We start from the raw sequence: 16,960 nt of genomic DNA, 5'->3' as shown, positions 1-16,960 counted from the left end.
ATCCGAGACCCGTGCTCTGCTAGAGCATATGCCATCCGCATACGAGAGGAGGCATCCTCCCCGACGTTATCACCGGTACTTTTACTCTCTTTGATACTAGTGTGATTGCATTGATTGACCCCTGCTCTACTCATTCATATGTATGTGAAACCTTAGCATCCATAAGACTCTACACATTGCTCTCTTCGAGTTCGTAATTCAGTGTCAAACCCTTTGGGTCAATATGTACTCGTTGATAAAGTGTGCAAGAGATGCCCCCTAATAATCGAGAATCTGTTTCCTACCGATCGATGCTTCTACCATTTGATGAATTCGATGTTATTCTTGGTATGGATTGGTGACCGTACATGATGCGGTGGTGGATCGCAAAGGAAAACCATTGATTTGAGGAGTGCAAATAATGAGGTAGTTCGAGTCGAGTCTACTGATTTAAAAGGAGTGCCAGCGATAATATCTTCTATGACCGCTCGGAGATATGTGAAAAAGGGGTATGAAACATACCTTGCGTATGTGCTTGAAAGTAAAGAAACGGAAAGGAAACCCAGATTGGTACCAGTGGTTTGTGAGTATTCAGATGTGTTTCCTGAGGAGTTACCGGGATTGCCACCGGTTCGAGAGGTGGAATTCGGCATCGAAGTTGTACCGGGTACTACACCGATCTCAATAGCCCCTATTGTATGGCATTAACGGAATTAAAGGAATTGAAGGTTCAATTGCAAGAATTGACGGATAGAGGTTTCGCTCGACTGAGTTTTTCTCCATGGGGCGCACCAGTATTGTTTGTGAAGAAGAAGGATGGAACTATGAGATTGTGCATCGACTATCGTCAGTTGAATAAAGTGACGATAAAGAATAAATATCCGTTGCCACGAATTGACAATTTGTTTGATCAATTAAAGGGAGTCTCAGTGTTTTCAAAGAAGATTTGAGGTCGGGGTACTATCGGTTGAGGGTCCAGAATCGGACATACCGCTTGCTTTTAGAACGAGGTACGGTCACTACGAATTCTTAGTGATGCCGTTTAGGCTCACTAATGCCCTCGGGTATTTATGGATTTAATGAATAGAATTTTCGAGCCATACTTGGATCGGTTCGTAGTTGTATTTATCGATGACATTTTGGTCTATTCGAGAGATGAAATCGAACATCTTTGAACACCGAGGTTGGTGTTGCAAATCTTCGAGATAACTAGTTATACGCAAAGTTCAAGAAATGTGAATTTTGGTTGAGAGAGGTTAGCTTTTGGGGCACGTGGTGTCCGTGATCGGTGTCGTGGTGGACCGAACAAAATTTCGACCATAGTCGATTGGAAACCTCAAGGAATGTTGCCGAAGTTAGGAGCTTTTGGGGCTTGCCGGATACTATCGACGATTTGTGAAAGGTTTTTCGGTGATAGCTGCACCGATGACTAAACTACTCCAAAAGATGTTAAGTTCGAGTGGTCGAACGCTGTCAAGAAAGTTTCGATCGACTAAAACCTGTTTAACCGAGGCCCTAGTGCTAGTACAACGAGTCCCAGAAAGAGTTTGTCATATCTGATAACACATCCTTGCTTGGGTTAGGTTGTGTGTTGATGCAAGAAGGTCGAGTTGTGGCTTACGCGTCGAGACAACTAAAGCCGCATGAGAGAAACTATCCACCCATGACCTTGAACTAGCGACCATAGTGTTCGCCTTGAAGATATGGCGACATTACTTGTTTGGAGAAAGGTGTCATATTTATTCGGACCATAAGAGTCTTAAATATCGATGACTCAAGGAGATCTAAACTTGCGACAAAGACGTTGGCTTGAGTTGTTGAAGGACTATGAACTTGTCATTGATTATCACCGGGAAAGGCCAACGTGGTGGCCGATGCTTTAAGTCGTAAGGCACTTTCGCTTTTGAGAGCAATGGATGCTCATCTATCCGTTTCACGAGGAGGTGCTAGTAGTCGAATTAGAGGCCAAACCGTTATTGATTCATCAAATACTTGAATCTCGTAAGGTCGACGCTAAATTGGTCGCTAAGCGAGTCGAATGTGTTTGAATGAGGAATCGAATTTCAGATTGACGACAATGATTGCTAGACGTTCAAGGGTCGATTATGTATTCCAAGGGATTCGAACTTGTTTCGATGATTTTGAACGAGGCTCACAATGAGTCGAATGTCGATCCACGGGTAGTACTAAAATGTACAATGATCCGAAACGCCAATTTTGGTGGCCCTATGAAACGAGACATTTCGAATTTGTTTCAAGTGTTTGACATGTCAACAAGTGAAAGCGGAACATCAAGTACCATCGGGATTACTTCACCAATCATGATACCCGAATGGAAATGGGATCGAGTAACAATGGACTTTGTGTGCAGGTTACCATTGACTCGAATAAGAAAGACTTCGATGCAGGTCATTGTTGATAGACCGACCAAGTCTGCTCATTTTATTCCTGTCCACATGGATTTTTCGCTGATAGATTGGCGAATTATCGTCTCCCAAATTGTTCGATTGCATGGGGTACCATTTCTATCGTGTCGGATAGAGACCCAAGATTTACATCGCGATTTTGGAAGAAATTGCAAGAGGCTTTGGGTACCAAGTGCATTTTAGCACTTTTCACCCCAAACCGATGGTCAATCCGAACGGATAATTCAAATACTCGAGGATATGTTGAGATGTTGCATCCTTGAGTTTAGTGGCTCATGGGAGCAGTATTTACCTTTGGTTGAATTAAACACAACAATAGCTTTCAAACAAGTATTAAGATGGCGCCTTACGAGGCTTTATACTGTCGTAAATGCCGTACACCATTGTTTTGGACCGAGCTCGATGAAAGCAAAATTTTCGGGTGGATTTGATTAAAGATGCTGAATGAAAGTGAAAGTAATCCGTGAAAGTCTCAAGATAGCCTCCGATCATCGAAGTCGACGCGGATCTGAAACGAAAAGACATCGAGTATCGTGGGAGATAAAGTGTTTCTTAAAGTTTCGCTTGGAAAAAGATACTCGATTTGGCCGTAAAGGCAAATTGAGTCCGAGGTTCATTGGGCCATATGAGATATCCGAACGAGTCGGTCCGCTTGCATATCGTTTGATTTTGCCCCGAACTCGAAAAAATTCACGACGTCTTTCATGTTTCGATGCTTGACGCTATAGATCCGATCCATCGCACGTGATTAGTCCATCAGAGGTTGAAATGCAAGCCAATATGAGTTACGAGGAAGAACCCACTCGTATCCTAGCTCGGGAAGTGAAAGAGTTACGAAACAAGAAAGTTCCGTTAGTAAAAGTGTTATGGCTCAAACACGGGATAGAAGAAGCTACATGGGAACCCGAGAACTCTATGAAAGAACGATACCCAAACCTATTTACCGGTAAGATTTTCGGGGACGAAAATCTCTTAAGTGGGGGAGAGTTGTGACACCCCTAATGTGACCCTAGTCGGAGAGTGGTTTCGGGACCACAAAACCGAGTCACAAGAATAATTAGGTGTTATATTCTGTGCTTATTGTATGTGGAATTTGTATGCGTAAATATTTCGTGCCTTCATTTTATTAATTAGGTGCTAATTCATAAGAAAGGACCCATGTGTTAGGACTTGAAAATGTGATAGGTGAATTTTTAAGTGGCCAAATAATGCATGAAGTAAAGACATGAGGGATTTGCATGTCAATTTAGCCAACTATAGGAAGTGGCCGGCCATGGTAATGAAGATGGGCAAAAGAAAACATGTCTTGAACATGTTTTGCTAATGGTGGATGTTAGAAATAATAAAATAAAGAGCATGGGCAAAGGGAACATGTTTCAAACATGTCTAGTTAATGGATCATGTTAGAAAGAATAAAGAAATGGAGAAAAAAGGGGAAATGATAAACAAAAAAAAAAAAGAGTGTGGATGCCCCCCCTTGTTGCCGTGAGTTGAGGAAAAAGAAAGGAGAAAAAAAACATTTGTTGTTCATCCTTTCTCATTTTGTTACAATTGCCATGGCTTGAGAAGAAGAAAAAAGTGTTCATGTTTTCTTTCTTTTGCTATAGCCAAACAAAGGGTGAAAAGAAGGAGATTTACTCAAGTCAATTCGGCAAGTACCTTTGGCTACTAGGAGGTAAGCTTTGAGTTTGTTGATTTGGTTTTGTAATATGCTAAGTTGAATGGTGGATGCACTCTTGGTAAGGTCAAGGAAGTTGAGATTTCTTGTGTGTGTCTAGGCAAAATGCCGAATGATTTAGTGTTGGAGATAGGAGCTTACTTAGAATGATAAATTCTTCTCCTATGATTATTTTTCTTGCATGTTAAATGGCTCCTACTTAGCCATGCAAAAATTTGTAATTTGTATGGATGATTGGAGCATTCGGCTAGGGTATAAAGGAAGGGATTTTGGTTGTTTCATATGAATCGATAGTGTGGTGATTTCTGACAATTTGACTTTGTGTTGTTTATAGTAATGGATCCCGATCCCAACCGAGCGATAGTGATGATGTGGAGAGTGTGGCGCTTTGCTCCCGCAAGGGACAACAGCCATGACTCTCAACCTATGGCCACAATCCGAATGATGAGGCTAGGCAAGCCTTTTATAGTGTGATGAATGAATGGTTTAACCAATACATTCGAACTAACACTACTGTTCCACAACCTCCATTCCCGACAAATGCAACCCCAAGACCTACAATACCTCCGAATCGACCAAATAAGGTCAAGTAAGCCCCAATCGATAGGATTTGAAAACATGGGGCCACCGAATTCAAAGCTACGGATGATGATGATGCCGAGCGAGCTGAATTTTGGTTGGACAACACTATCCGGTGCTCGATGAGCTATCTTGTACACCGATGAGTGCCTAAAGTGTACCATCTCCTTGCTACGCGATTCCGCCTACTATTGGTGGAGTACTCGACTTCGTGGTGCCTAGAGAGCAAGTGACTTGGGAATTCTTTCAAACCGAGTTCAAAAAAGTATATCGATCGAGATTCATCGACCAAAAGCGAAGGAATTTCTTGATCTTAAGCAAGGTTCTATGTTAGTTACCGACTCTGAACGAAAATTTGTGAGGCTTAGCCAGACGCTGCGAGAATGCATTTCGTCCGAAGCTATTATGTGTAAACGCTTGAGGATGGGCTGAATGATGATATAAGGATGTTCGTTGGCATTCTCGAAATACGAGAGTTCGTAGTACTTGTTGAGCGAGCTTGTAAAGCCAAGAGCTTAGAAAGGAGAAACAAAAAGCTGATGTGGAACCGGAGAATTCGAAGAGGTCCTTGGGAAAGTCTCTTCAACAGCATCAAGAGATTTCGAGATGATGTGAGCCGGTCTAGAGGCGCCGGGCTTTCTAGACGAGGACGCGATCAACCCCTGTGACCACACGAGTCACTTCGATCGCTAGTGGTGGAAATGATCGCCGAGAGAGGGCGGAGTGTCTGCATTGTGGCAAATGGCATTCGGGGAGCTGTTGGTTCCGTGATCGCTCTTGCTATAAGTGTGGATCGGCCGACCACTTTATGAAGGATTGCCCGAGGATGCTTGGACAAAATGTAAGTCAAAGTGGAAACCCGGGTGCTACCACTGCTCGAGGTAGGCCACCTAGAAATATGGGCAATGTCAGTGGCGGTCAGAGAGGATCTAGAGATGCTACCATCGATCCGAGGCTCGTGCTCTGCTAGGACTTATGCCATCACGCGCACGCGAGGATGCTTGCCTCTCCGGATGTCATTACCGTACTTTCACTCTTTTCAATACTAATGTGATTGCTTTGATTGACCTGGTTCTACTCATTCTTATATATGTGAAACCTTAGCATCCAAGAAGACTTTGCCTATTGAGTCTCATCGAGTTTGTAATTCGGTGTCAAACCCTTGGGTCATTACGTGCTTGTCAACAAAGTGTGCAAGAAAAGTCCCCTAGTGTTCCGAGGTTCTTGTTTTCCGTGGACTTGATGCTTTTGCCGTTCGATGAATTGACGTTATTCTTGGTTTGGATTGGTTGACCATGAACGATGCGGTTGTAAATTGCAAAAGCAAGACTATCGATTTGAGGTGCGCGAATAACGAGATAATTCGGGTTGAGTCTACGGACTTAAAGGGGTTGCCACCGTAATATCGCAATGTTGGCCCGAAATATGTAAGAAAAGGGTGCGGCGTACCTTGCGTCGTGCTTTCGATGACAAGGAATCGAAAAAGAAACCCGAATCTGTGCGGGGTTTGTGAATACCGGATGTTTTCCACAAGAATTGCCGGGTTTACCACCTGTTCGGGAAATAGATTTTGGCATCGAATTGGTACCGGTACCACTCCAATTTCGATAGCTCCGTGTCGTATGGCACCAACGAATTAAAGGAGCTGAAAACTTCGCTTGGAAGAATTGGTGGATAGAGGTTTTGCTCGCCCGAGTTGTTCGCCTTGGGGTGCGCCGTGTTGTTTGTGAAAAGAAGGATGGAACTATGAGGTCAGTGCGATCGACTATCGTCGCCTTAATAAAGCGGCGATAAAGAACAAATATCCGTTACCACGTATCGATGACTTGTTCGATCAATGAAGGAGCCTCGGTGTTCTCGAAAATAGATTTGAGATCGGGCTATTATCAATTGCGAAACCGAGATTCAGACGTACCCAAGACCGCCTTGAATCGAGATATGGTCACTATGAGTTCCTAGTGATGCCGTTTGGGCTTACTAATGCCCTGCGGTATTTATGGATTTAATGAATCGGATCTTCGACCATATTTGGATCGATTCGTAGTCGTGTTCATTGATGACATCTTGGTCTATTCAAGAAATGAGACCAACATCTTGAACACCGAGGTTAGTCTTTGCAAATTTTACGGGATAAGCAATTATATGCTAAGTTCAAGAAGTGTGAGTTCGTTAAGAGAGGTTAGCTTCTTGGGTCATGTGGTATCTCAGACGGTATTCGAGTTGACCGAATAAAATTTCAGCCATACTTAATTGGAAGCCTCAGAAATATTCTTGAGGTTCGAGCTTTTTGGGGCTTGCTTAGGTTATTACCGACGATTTGTAAAGGTTTCTCAACGATAGCCACGCCGATGACGAAGCTACTCTAAAAGGATGTTAAATTCGAATGGACGGAGAAATGTCAGAAAAGTTTCGATCAACTGAAAACTTATATGACTGAAGCCCCAATTCTAGTGCAACCCGAATCCGGCAAAGAGTTTGTCATCTATAGTGACGCCTCCCTACTTGGGTTAGGTTGTGTATTGATGCAAGAAGGTCGAGTTGTGGCCTATGCGTCGAGGCAATTAAAGCCACATGAGAAAAATTATCCGACCCATGATCTCGAATTGGCCGCCATCGTATTCGCCTTAAAGATTTGGCGACATTACTTATTTGGTGAGAGGTGCCATGTGTACTCGGATCACAAAAGTCTCAAATATTTGATGACCCAAAGAGACTTAAATCTGCGACAAAGACGTTGGCTCGAGCTGTTAAAGGATTATGAGCTGGTCATTGACTATCACCCGGGAAAGGCGAATGTGGTTGCGGATGCCTTGAGTCGTAAATCATTATTTGCTTTACGAGCGATGAATGTGCACTTGTCTGTTCGATCCGACAGTGTGTTAGTAGCTGAATTGAAAGCCAAACCATTATTGATACATCAAATTCGAGAAGCTTAGAAAGTCGACGACGAGTTGGCTGCAAAACGGGCTGAGTGTGTTCCGAACAAGGACTCGGAGTTTCAAATCGATGATGACGATTGTTTGAGGTTCAAAAGTCGTCTGTGTGTTCCAAAGAATTCGGAACTCATTTCGATAATTCTGAATGAAGCCCATTGTAGCCGAATGGCAATCCACCCGGGGAGTACGAAGATGTACAACGATTTGAAACGTCGGTTTTGGTGGCATGGCATGAAACGAGACATCTCCGACTTTGTTTCGAGATGTTTAATATGTCAACAAGTGAAAGCGGAACATCAAGTGCCTTCAGGATTACTTCAGCCAATCACGATACCCGAGTGGAAATGGGATCGAGTCACAATGGACTTTGTATCCGGACTGCCATTGTCAGCGAGTAAGAAGGATGCGGTTTGGGTCGTGGTAGATAGATTGACTAAGTCGGCTCACTTTGTCCCCGTACGTACGGATTTTTCAATGGACAAATTAGTCGAATTGTACGTTTCTCAGATTTTGAGATTACACGGGGTGCCTATTTCCATCGTGTCGAATAGAGATCCGAGATTTACCTCGCGATTTTGGAAAAAGTTGCAAGAAGCTTTGGGTACCAAGTTGCATTTCAGCACCGCCTTTCACCCCCAAACCGATGGTCAATCCGAGTGGATAATTCAGATACTTGAGGATATGTTGAGATGTTGCGTCCTCGAGTTTAGTGGTTCATGGGAACGGTATTTGCGGTTGATTGAATTCGCTTACAACAACAGCTTTCAATCAAGTATTAAGATGGCACCCTACGAGGCTTTGTACGGTCGTAAATGCCGTACACCATTGTTTTGGACCGAGCTCGGTGAAAGCAAGATTTTCGGGTGGATTTGATTAGAGATGCTGAATGTAAAGTGAAAGTAATCCGTGAAAGTCTCAAGATAGCCTCCGATCGTCGAAAGTCGTCTGCGCGGATCTGAAGCGTAAGGATATCGAGTATCGTGGGTGATAAAGTGTTTCTCAAGGTATCGCCTTGGAAAAAGATACTCGATTCGGCCGTAAGGGCAAGTTGAGCCCGAGGTTCATTGGGCCATATGAGAAATCGGCGAGTCGGTCCATGGCATATCGTTTGATTTTGCCCCGAACTCGAAAAGGTTCACGATGTCTTTCATGTTTCGATGCTTCGACGCTATAGATCCGATCCATCGCACGTGATTAGTCCATCGAAATTGAAATTCAAGCTAATATGAGTTATGAGGAAGAACCGATTCGTATCCTATCACGGAAGTGAAAGAGTTGCGAAACAAGTGGGTTCCGCTAGTGAAAGTGTTATGGCTCAAGCACGGGATAGAAGAAGCTACTTGGGAGACCGAGAACTCTATGAAAGAGCGATATCCAAACCTATTTACGGTAAGATTTTCTGGGACGAAAATTTCTTAAGTGGGGAGAGTTGTGACATCCCTAATTTGACCCTAGTCGAAGTGGTGTCGGGACCATTAAACCGAGTCTTATAAGTAATTAAAAGTTATATTCTATGTTTATGATGTTAGCAAATGCATGTGTGAAAGTTGCATGCATTAATTTGATCATTTCTATGTGAATTTATTAAGATGGACTTATATGAAACATTGTTGAAAGGTGATAGGCCAATCTTCAATGGTCTAATAGTATATGCATGCAAAAGAATGGTTTTGCATGTCAATTTACCCAAAGAGAAGGAAGTGGCCGCCATGGTGATGAAGATGGGCAAAAGAAAACATGTCTTAAACATGTTTTGCTAGTGGTGGATGTTAGAAATAATAAAATAAGAGCATGGGTAAAGAAATGAAAAAAAAATGAGTGTGGATGCTTTCCCCCTTTGTGCCGTACATGAGAGAAACAAAACAAAGAAAAAAATTTTTGTTCATCTATTTTCACTCTCCTTTTGGCCGAAAATACTAAGGATAAGGAAGGAGTTTTGCTTCATACTTGGTTTGGAAGAGGATTAGGAAGAGGTTGGCTATACTTGCATCAAGAGTAAGATATGTTTGAGGTTGTGCCATGAGATTCATGCATGTTTTGGTTGCTAGATTGATGTTCTTGTTAGCCCATGGTTCAAATCTTTGTTATGTCATGGGAATGAAATTCGCCCAAGTGAATATGGTGATAAAGCCATTGCATGCTAAGTGTGAAGCTTGATGATGATGCATGCAAAGATGGATTGTCTACTCTTGAAATTTCTTTGTAGCCATCTTGAGTAAGACTTTGAGTTTTCTTTTTTTAACCATGATTGAAGTTGAAAGGGCATGATTGTGATGTATTCGCCATGATGCATTCATGAGCATGGTTCATGCTTCTTGCATGATAGTTAAAATTTGTGTTTTGGATGGCTATGGACACCTTGAAATTCGGCCATGCACATATATGTATATATATGTTTGCACATGATGTTTTGGTTATGAAGTAAGTGATGAATATGTTTGTTTAAAGAAGAAAATGTTGAAGGATGTTTGTGAAATTGCAAGTATAATCGGCCATATGAGTGCTTGATGCTATATTATAAGTATTGAGCCACAATATGTAAAACATTAACTAGTAAAATGCATGCTGTTTTTTTGTGTGGTATTAAGTGGATAATTGGCCTCAAATTGGACATGTATATTCGGCCTTAGGTAGCCTATTGATGGCCTTAGCTTTTCCTTGATGCTTGAATGAATTGTATTGAATTGCTTGATGTAGTATAAAATGTGCATGACCATTGTGTATTCAAGCTAAAGGGTGGCCATATGACCATTTAAACTCCTTGTCATATTCGCCATAAGCTAGCATAATGAGGTTTTAATAAATTAAATTTGTTTGAATTAGCTCAAGAGCTTAGAGGGCCACAATTGGACAAGGGAAGGAAAAAGTGATCGAATAGCCGTAAAAGCCGCCGACAACATCCGAGGTAAGTCCTCAAGAAGTGACCCTACTTGAATTATGTGAAATGAAATATGGATGTGTAATGATTATCGATTTATGTGTGTATGAGTATTTGAATGATACCCGGCTAAGTCCCAAGGCGATTATGCTAGTGATTACCTTTGTGTTTGAGCCTTAGTAACGAAAATGAAACATGAATGTCTAATGATTATTGATGTATGTGTGCATGAGCAATTGAATGATATCCGGCTAAGTCCCAAGACATTTATGCTGGAAATTATATCCGGTTAAGACCGAAGGCAATTGTGCTAGCGGCTACATCCGGCTAAGACCAAGGCATTCGTGCAAGTCGTTCTATCCGGGCTAAGACCAAGGCATTCGTGCACGTGGTTATATCCGGTTGTATTCGAAGAAGCTTGGGCTGGAGGTGAGTGTTGGTTGCTGTAATAAATTCAATTAGTACGCTCGAAAAGCCCAAAGAATAAGGTATGTTTATATGTGCATTGAAAAGTCGACATGTTTGAGCAACATTCGCTCAATCGACTAACGAATATCAACTATTGAAGTGGTTGATACCTTGTGAAAGTATATAATGATGAAGTGTGAAGTAAGAATGATTATGTGAATGTATTGCTTTAATTAAAGCTGATTTTATTCCTTGAGACTTACTAAGCATAAAAATGCTTACCCCGTTGCTTTGGCTCTCTGTTTTATAGATTTTGCTCGATAGCAATCGGATTCGGGATCATTAAAGTCGAAGTCATCTACACTATCAAAGCCTCCATTTTGGTATAATTTTTGGTTGAACTTTGAAATGGCATGTATAGGACTACCCCTTGTCGGTTCATTTGTGTTGTGATGTATATGTGTACGGCCATGCGAAAATGGCTCGTAGAAGTCAAGTACGAACTTAGACCATTTGTGATTTGTATATATATATATGGTTTCATGATGTAATTATGGATTGGAAATGGGAGTGTTGGTCACATGATCAGCCATTGGAATGGCTAAAATGGTCATAGGTGAACCTATGTATGGCAAGACTAGTTGGATCATGGAGACTACAAATAGATAAGACCTACCTTGAAAACAGATGCTGGCAGCAGCAGTGGAGTGGTTTTGAAAAATCACCAAAATTTGTAGGAATGGTATTAAATAGTGAATAAGTTATGTAAATGAACCTTGATGAGTCTACTTTAATATGGAAGAAACGAAACGGTCATAGGAGTTACATGTCAAGAGATATTAATGCTATTGTGAGACAGGGCCAGAACGGTTTCTGGGTCCCCTGTCGCAACTTTAAAAATTTACTATAAATTATCCAGAAAGAATCAGGAGTCATGCCTTATATGTACAGATTAAATTTTGAGTCTAGTTTCATTAGAAACAAACGGCACCAGTATTAAAGCCCTGTACAGAGAGATATTCAAGTTGTAACGCGCAAAGGTCAGAGCAGTTGATCTCTGTAACATGGGTGACTTTAACTAATAAACTGTACCAATTGGCCCGACCAAAAATTCTAGAAATAAATCCATGGATGTATATATGAGTCTAAATTCAGGGAAAATTTACGAAAACAGTTTCCGAGTTTTGAAACTCGAGATATGATTTTTAAGGCGACAGTGACGCAGTTTTCCAGCCTGACTGGAAATGTCAAATTGATGGGCGAAACATGTGGATTTGGCTTGTTAACCCCTCGTGTCCGACACCGGCGATGGTCTCGGGTTCGGGGTGTTACACCAAAACTCCTGAGGGAATTTGAAGGGAGATCTTCAGTCTTGATGGTGAATTCGGCTTCTGAGATGGATCGATCGGCTTTCCTTGAGCAATTCCTTGCTTCCTCCTGTGCGTCCCCTGTTTAAGTGCCTCCACGGGTGTTTAAATAGGCTTTGGAATGCCTAAGAGCCCTCAAAATTGACCTTTTCCGAATTGGACTAAACTTGGGCTCGGTAGGGACACGCCCGTGTGCGGATTCTTAAAGTCGTGGTCAAGGCTGTTAAATGGGCACGGGCGTGTGATCTACCCGTGTAAATCGTTCTTTTCCCTTGCCAAAGGGACACGGCCGTGTGAGGAAGTGCAGGCCGTGTTATTTTCCCATGTACGTCCATTTTCTCCGTTTTCAGCCCATTTCTCACTCTTTTTATTCTCCTATGCTCACCTAAGTATAAAACATGAAATTAAAGGATTAGGAGCATCGAATTCACCAATTCTAAGGAGAAACCATCCATAAATGCGTTAAGCATGGGGTAAAAATATGTATAAATTACGGTTTATCAAATACCCCCACACTTAAGCATTTGCTTGTCCTCAAGTAAAACCCTCAACTCACAATCAAAATAAATTCTTCTTAACTTATAATTCCTATTAATAATATCTCAAAATAATCCATAAGTAATCATACATTGACAATTTGACCGAAAGAACATCAAAGTTTCAAACATTCCAAGTTGAGTATTTTATCATGAAAGTATAGGTGTCTCCCCTCATCTAAGTAATACATTCAACTCAAAATATCACATATTTTCACATCCTCACTAAAGATTCATTCAAATCACTCAAGGTGTTTAAGGATAATACATGAAGCACTCAATAGTCAATAATGAAAAGTCATTACCATATGCTTGCATGAAAATCAAATCTCCACCACTATATTGAGATGAACATCAATCAAAAGGTCTTTAGAGGGTTGTAACGTGGCTTTCGTTAGGGGGTGTGGTCACAAGCTGAAAGAAAAGGTTAGAATCGAGATTGAATTGAAAAATTTCTTAACTAGAAAAAGTAATTAAACATCAATTGAGTACAAGTGAGTTTCTTCTCAGAATATGGAATTTAGATACTGCGGCTCAACAATACCGAATTACTACTAATATGTAAGTATGATTTTTTTTTAAGAACAAGTCAGCTACATAGAAGAGCAAAACATAGCTAAGCAATTAGTTTAAATCAAATCTCGACAAAAATAGGGATCAAATTAAGGGATTTCAACAATAATGGTTTATAGGTTAATATTGAGGGAAAATCAATTAATGGCTTGTTAGGCTCAAATGGGTTCACTAAGGGTTAATTATGAAGGTAGGATTTTGTGGAGTGAGTGGGTTAAACCTAAGTGCCTTTATCATTTTGACATATCAACTCAAATGGTGTGGTCTTGACATGCATAATCAAGCAAGTTCTAGAATAACAAGTCAATACTGACGCACTCAAAGCGACAATAAAAGTGAGCATGAAAGAAATGATAGATGCTCTAAAGGCTCAAAATCTCACAAAAATTATGGCTTTGTGATGTTTAAACCTGTGAATTTCAACTCAAGATAATACCTAAACTTGGGGAAAACAACATAAAAGTTTTTAATTCTTCTAAAATCAACTTATCATGTTTGATTCCCTAATGTCTTAAAGTTCAAACACTCAATGCATAAATGCCTATGTTTTAATTCAAGATATATCAATAAATATTATAGACTAATTGGAATTCATTCTAATAATGATATGAGAAGATCGCATGAGAATAAAACAAAATTCAAGGATTTTTCTGATATAAAAGACCCCCCACACTTAAGATGTACATTGCCTTCAATGTACAAAGGTAGATGTATTGAAAAAGATAGATTTATAATCATAAGATAGGGAGAGAAGTGAAGCTTCCTGAATGATGAATGAATTCCTTGAACTGGAGTTTTGGAGAATAATCGGCGTGAGAGTGGAGGAGGATACTCCGATGGTGTTAGAGGTTCATTAGCCCATAAGTCCTGCACCAAAAGAATATTATATCTGGTGGTAGCTATGGTCGTGGTCGAGCAGGACATGGTAGTCGAGGAGAACCTTTCTCGGTGGAATTTTTAGTTCCTATGCGAGGATGAGCTTTGGAGCTCTTTCTGACTGTGATAAAATCAGGAACTCTTTAATAGGTATACTGAAGCATAATTACTTATAATGAAATAGCCGAAGAATAAAAATTGTAAAAACTCAGGATGAAATAGTATTGAAAGGAAATAAAAAATTAATTTCAAAATATAGAGATAAAAATAAAATAAATAATAGGTGTTTATAGAGAAATTGGGACATACGGCCTTAGGGCACACCCGTGTGCTCTAAGCTCAGCCCATGCGTTTTTTAATTTTCGAAATTAGGCGTATTGGTGTACACGACCATGTTGCACAGCCATGTCGATCTCAGTTCGCTTCTCCCATGCCCGTGTATGCAGGTGCATGCCCATGTTAAATTGACAGGTTTACCCACGGTTTCAAAACACGGGCGTGTTGAATGCCTGTGTTATTTTAGCAGTTTCCCCACGGCCATGTCGCATGGCCGTGGCTACTTATCGCATCCCGTGTTGGGGAAGAAATTTTTGCCCTGTTTTCACACGGCCGTATCGCATGGCCGTGTTACATCCCATTGTATGTGCACGGCCTACGGCACGCCCGTGTGCCTGGACGTGTTGTAACACCCCTATCCCGTATCCGTCGCCGGAATAGGTAAAGGGGCATTACCGGACTTGAAACTCATATCAGAACAGTAAAAATTTTGAATTTTTTTTTGAACATTCCTTTAGATAAATGCTAAAGACAGTCAGGGATACAATTTGAACTTCTATAAGTACACATTCAAAAGATGCCATTTTCGCATGGCTTATATACATTAACCAAAATATTCTTGACCCTTTGGTCTATTCTTTACATGCCATAAAATAACTCAAAACATAACAGTAACAAGTAGTGGATAGTGATAGTGTGACTAGTTGCTGACGATCCCCGAGCCTGTAGCTTCAAAGTGAGATCTATAAAACAGAGAAAACAAAGTAAACGTAGTAAGCATTACAATGCTTAGTAAGTTTTAAGCAGTGTCAATAGATAACAATCAAATTATAACATAGTTGTTCATATTTTTATTTCACTCTTCCTTAAGGCATACCATCCCTTTACCGAATATGCACATCTCATCATATACAATAGGCAGATAAACTTTCACATAAAAGTGAGCTCATGTGACATGGATATATTGTATGATTTCACATAACCTCTCACACTGATCCAATGTCACATAATCATAGGAATAGTCTCATAGATTGCTCTCGTATGCATCACATAACTACCTTACGATTTAGTTCAAATCAAGCTCACATATAAACTTGGAGTACATACCTGTTTAACCTTTCGCAATGAACCTCGTGCTCAACTTGCCCTTACGGACGAATCTGAGTATCTTTTTCCAAGGCGAAACCTTGAGAAACACTTTATCCCCCACCTAATACTCAATGTCTTTTCGTTTCAGATCCGCGTATGACTTCTGACGGTTAGAGGCTATCTTCAGACTTTCACGGATTACTTTCACTTTCTGTTCAGCATCTCTAATCAAATCCACCCCGAAAATTTTGCTTTCACCGAGCTCAGTCCAAAACAATGGTGTACGGCATTTACGACCGTACAAAGCCTCGTAGGGTGCCATCTTAATACTTGATTGAAAACTATTGTTGTGCGAATTCAATCAAAGGCAAATACCGTTCCCATGAACCATGAACTCGAGGATGCAACATCTCAACATATCCTCAAGTATTTGAATTATCCGCTCAGATTGACCATCGGTTTAGGGGTGAAAGGCGGTCTTTGAAATGCAACTTGGTACCCAAAGCTTCTTGCAACTTCTTCCAAAATCGCGAGGTAAATCTCGGATCTCTATCCGAACACGATGGAAACAGGCACCCGTGTAATCTCACAATCGAGAAACGTACAATTCGGCTAGTTTGTCCATTGAAAAATCTGTACGTACGGGGACAAAGTGAGCCGACTTAGTCAATCTATCTACCACGACCCAAACCGCATCCTTCTTACTAGCTGACAATGGCAGTCCGGATACAAAGTCTATTGTGACTCGATCCCATTTCCACTCGGGTATCATGATCGGCTGAAGTAATCCTGAAGGCACTTGATGTTCCGCTTTCACTTGTTGACATATTAAACATCTCGAAACAAAGTCAGAGATGTCTCGTTTCATACCATGCCACCAAAACTGACGTTTCAAATCGTTGTACATCTTCGTACTCCCCGGGTGGATTGCCATTCGGCTACAATGGGCTTCGTTCAGAATTATCGAAATAAGTTTCAATTCTTTGGAACACAGACGACCCTCGAACCTCAAACAATCGTCATCATCGATCTAAAACTCCGATTCCTTGCTCGGAACACACTCAATTTCGTTTGCAACCAACTCATCGTCGACTTTTGAGCTTCACAAATTTGATGTATCAATAATGGTTTGGCTTTCAATTCAGCTACTAACACATTGTCGGATCGAGCGGACAAGTGCACATTCATCGCTAGAAAGCGAATAATGATTTACGACTTAAGGCATCCGCAACCACATTCGCCTTTCCCGGGTGATAGTCAATGACCAGCTCATAATCCTTTAACAGCTCAAGCCAACGTCTTTGTCTCAAATTTAAGTCTCTTTGAGTCATCAAATATTTGAGACTTTTGTGATCCGAA

The sequence above is a fragment of the Gossypium arboreum genome, chromosome 7 (assembly GCF_025698485.1).
Source record: "Gossypium arboreum isolate Shixiya-1 chromosome 7, ASM2569848v2, whole genome shotgun sequence".
In the NCBI taxonomy this organism is placed as follows: domain Eukaryota; kingdom Viridiplantae; phylum Streptophyta; class Magnoliopsida; order Malvales; family Malvaceae; genus Gossypium; species Gossypium arboreum.
Note: the sequence above shows the minus strand (reverse complement) of the source record.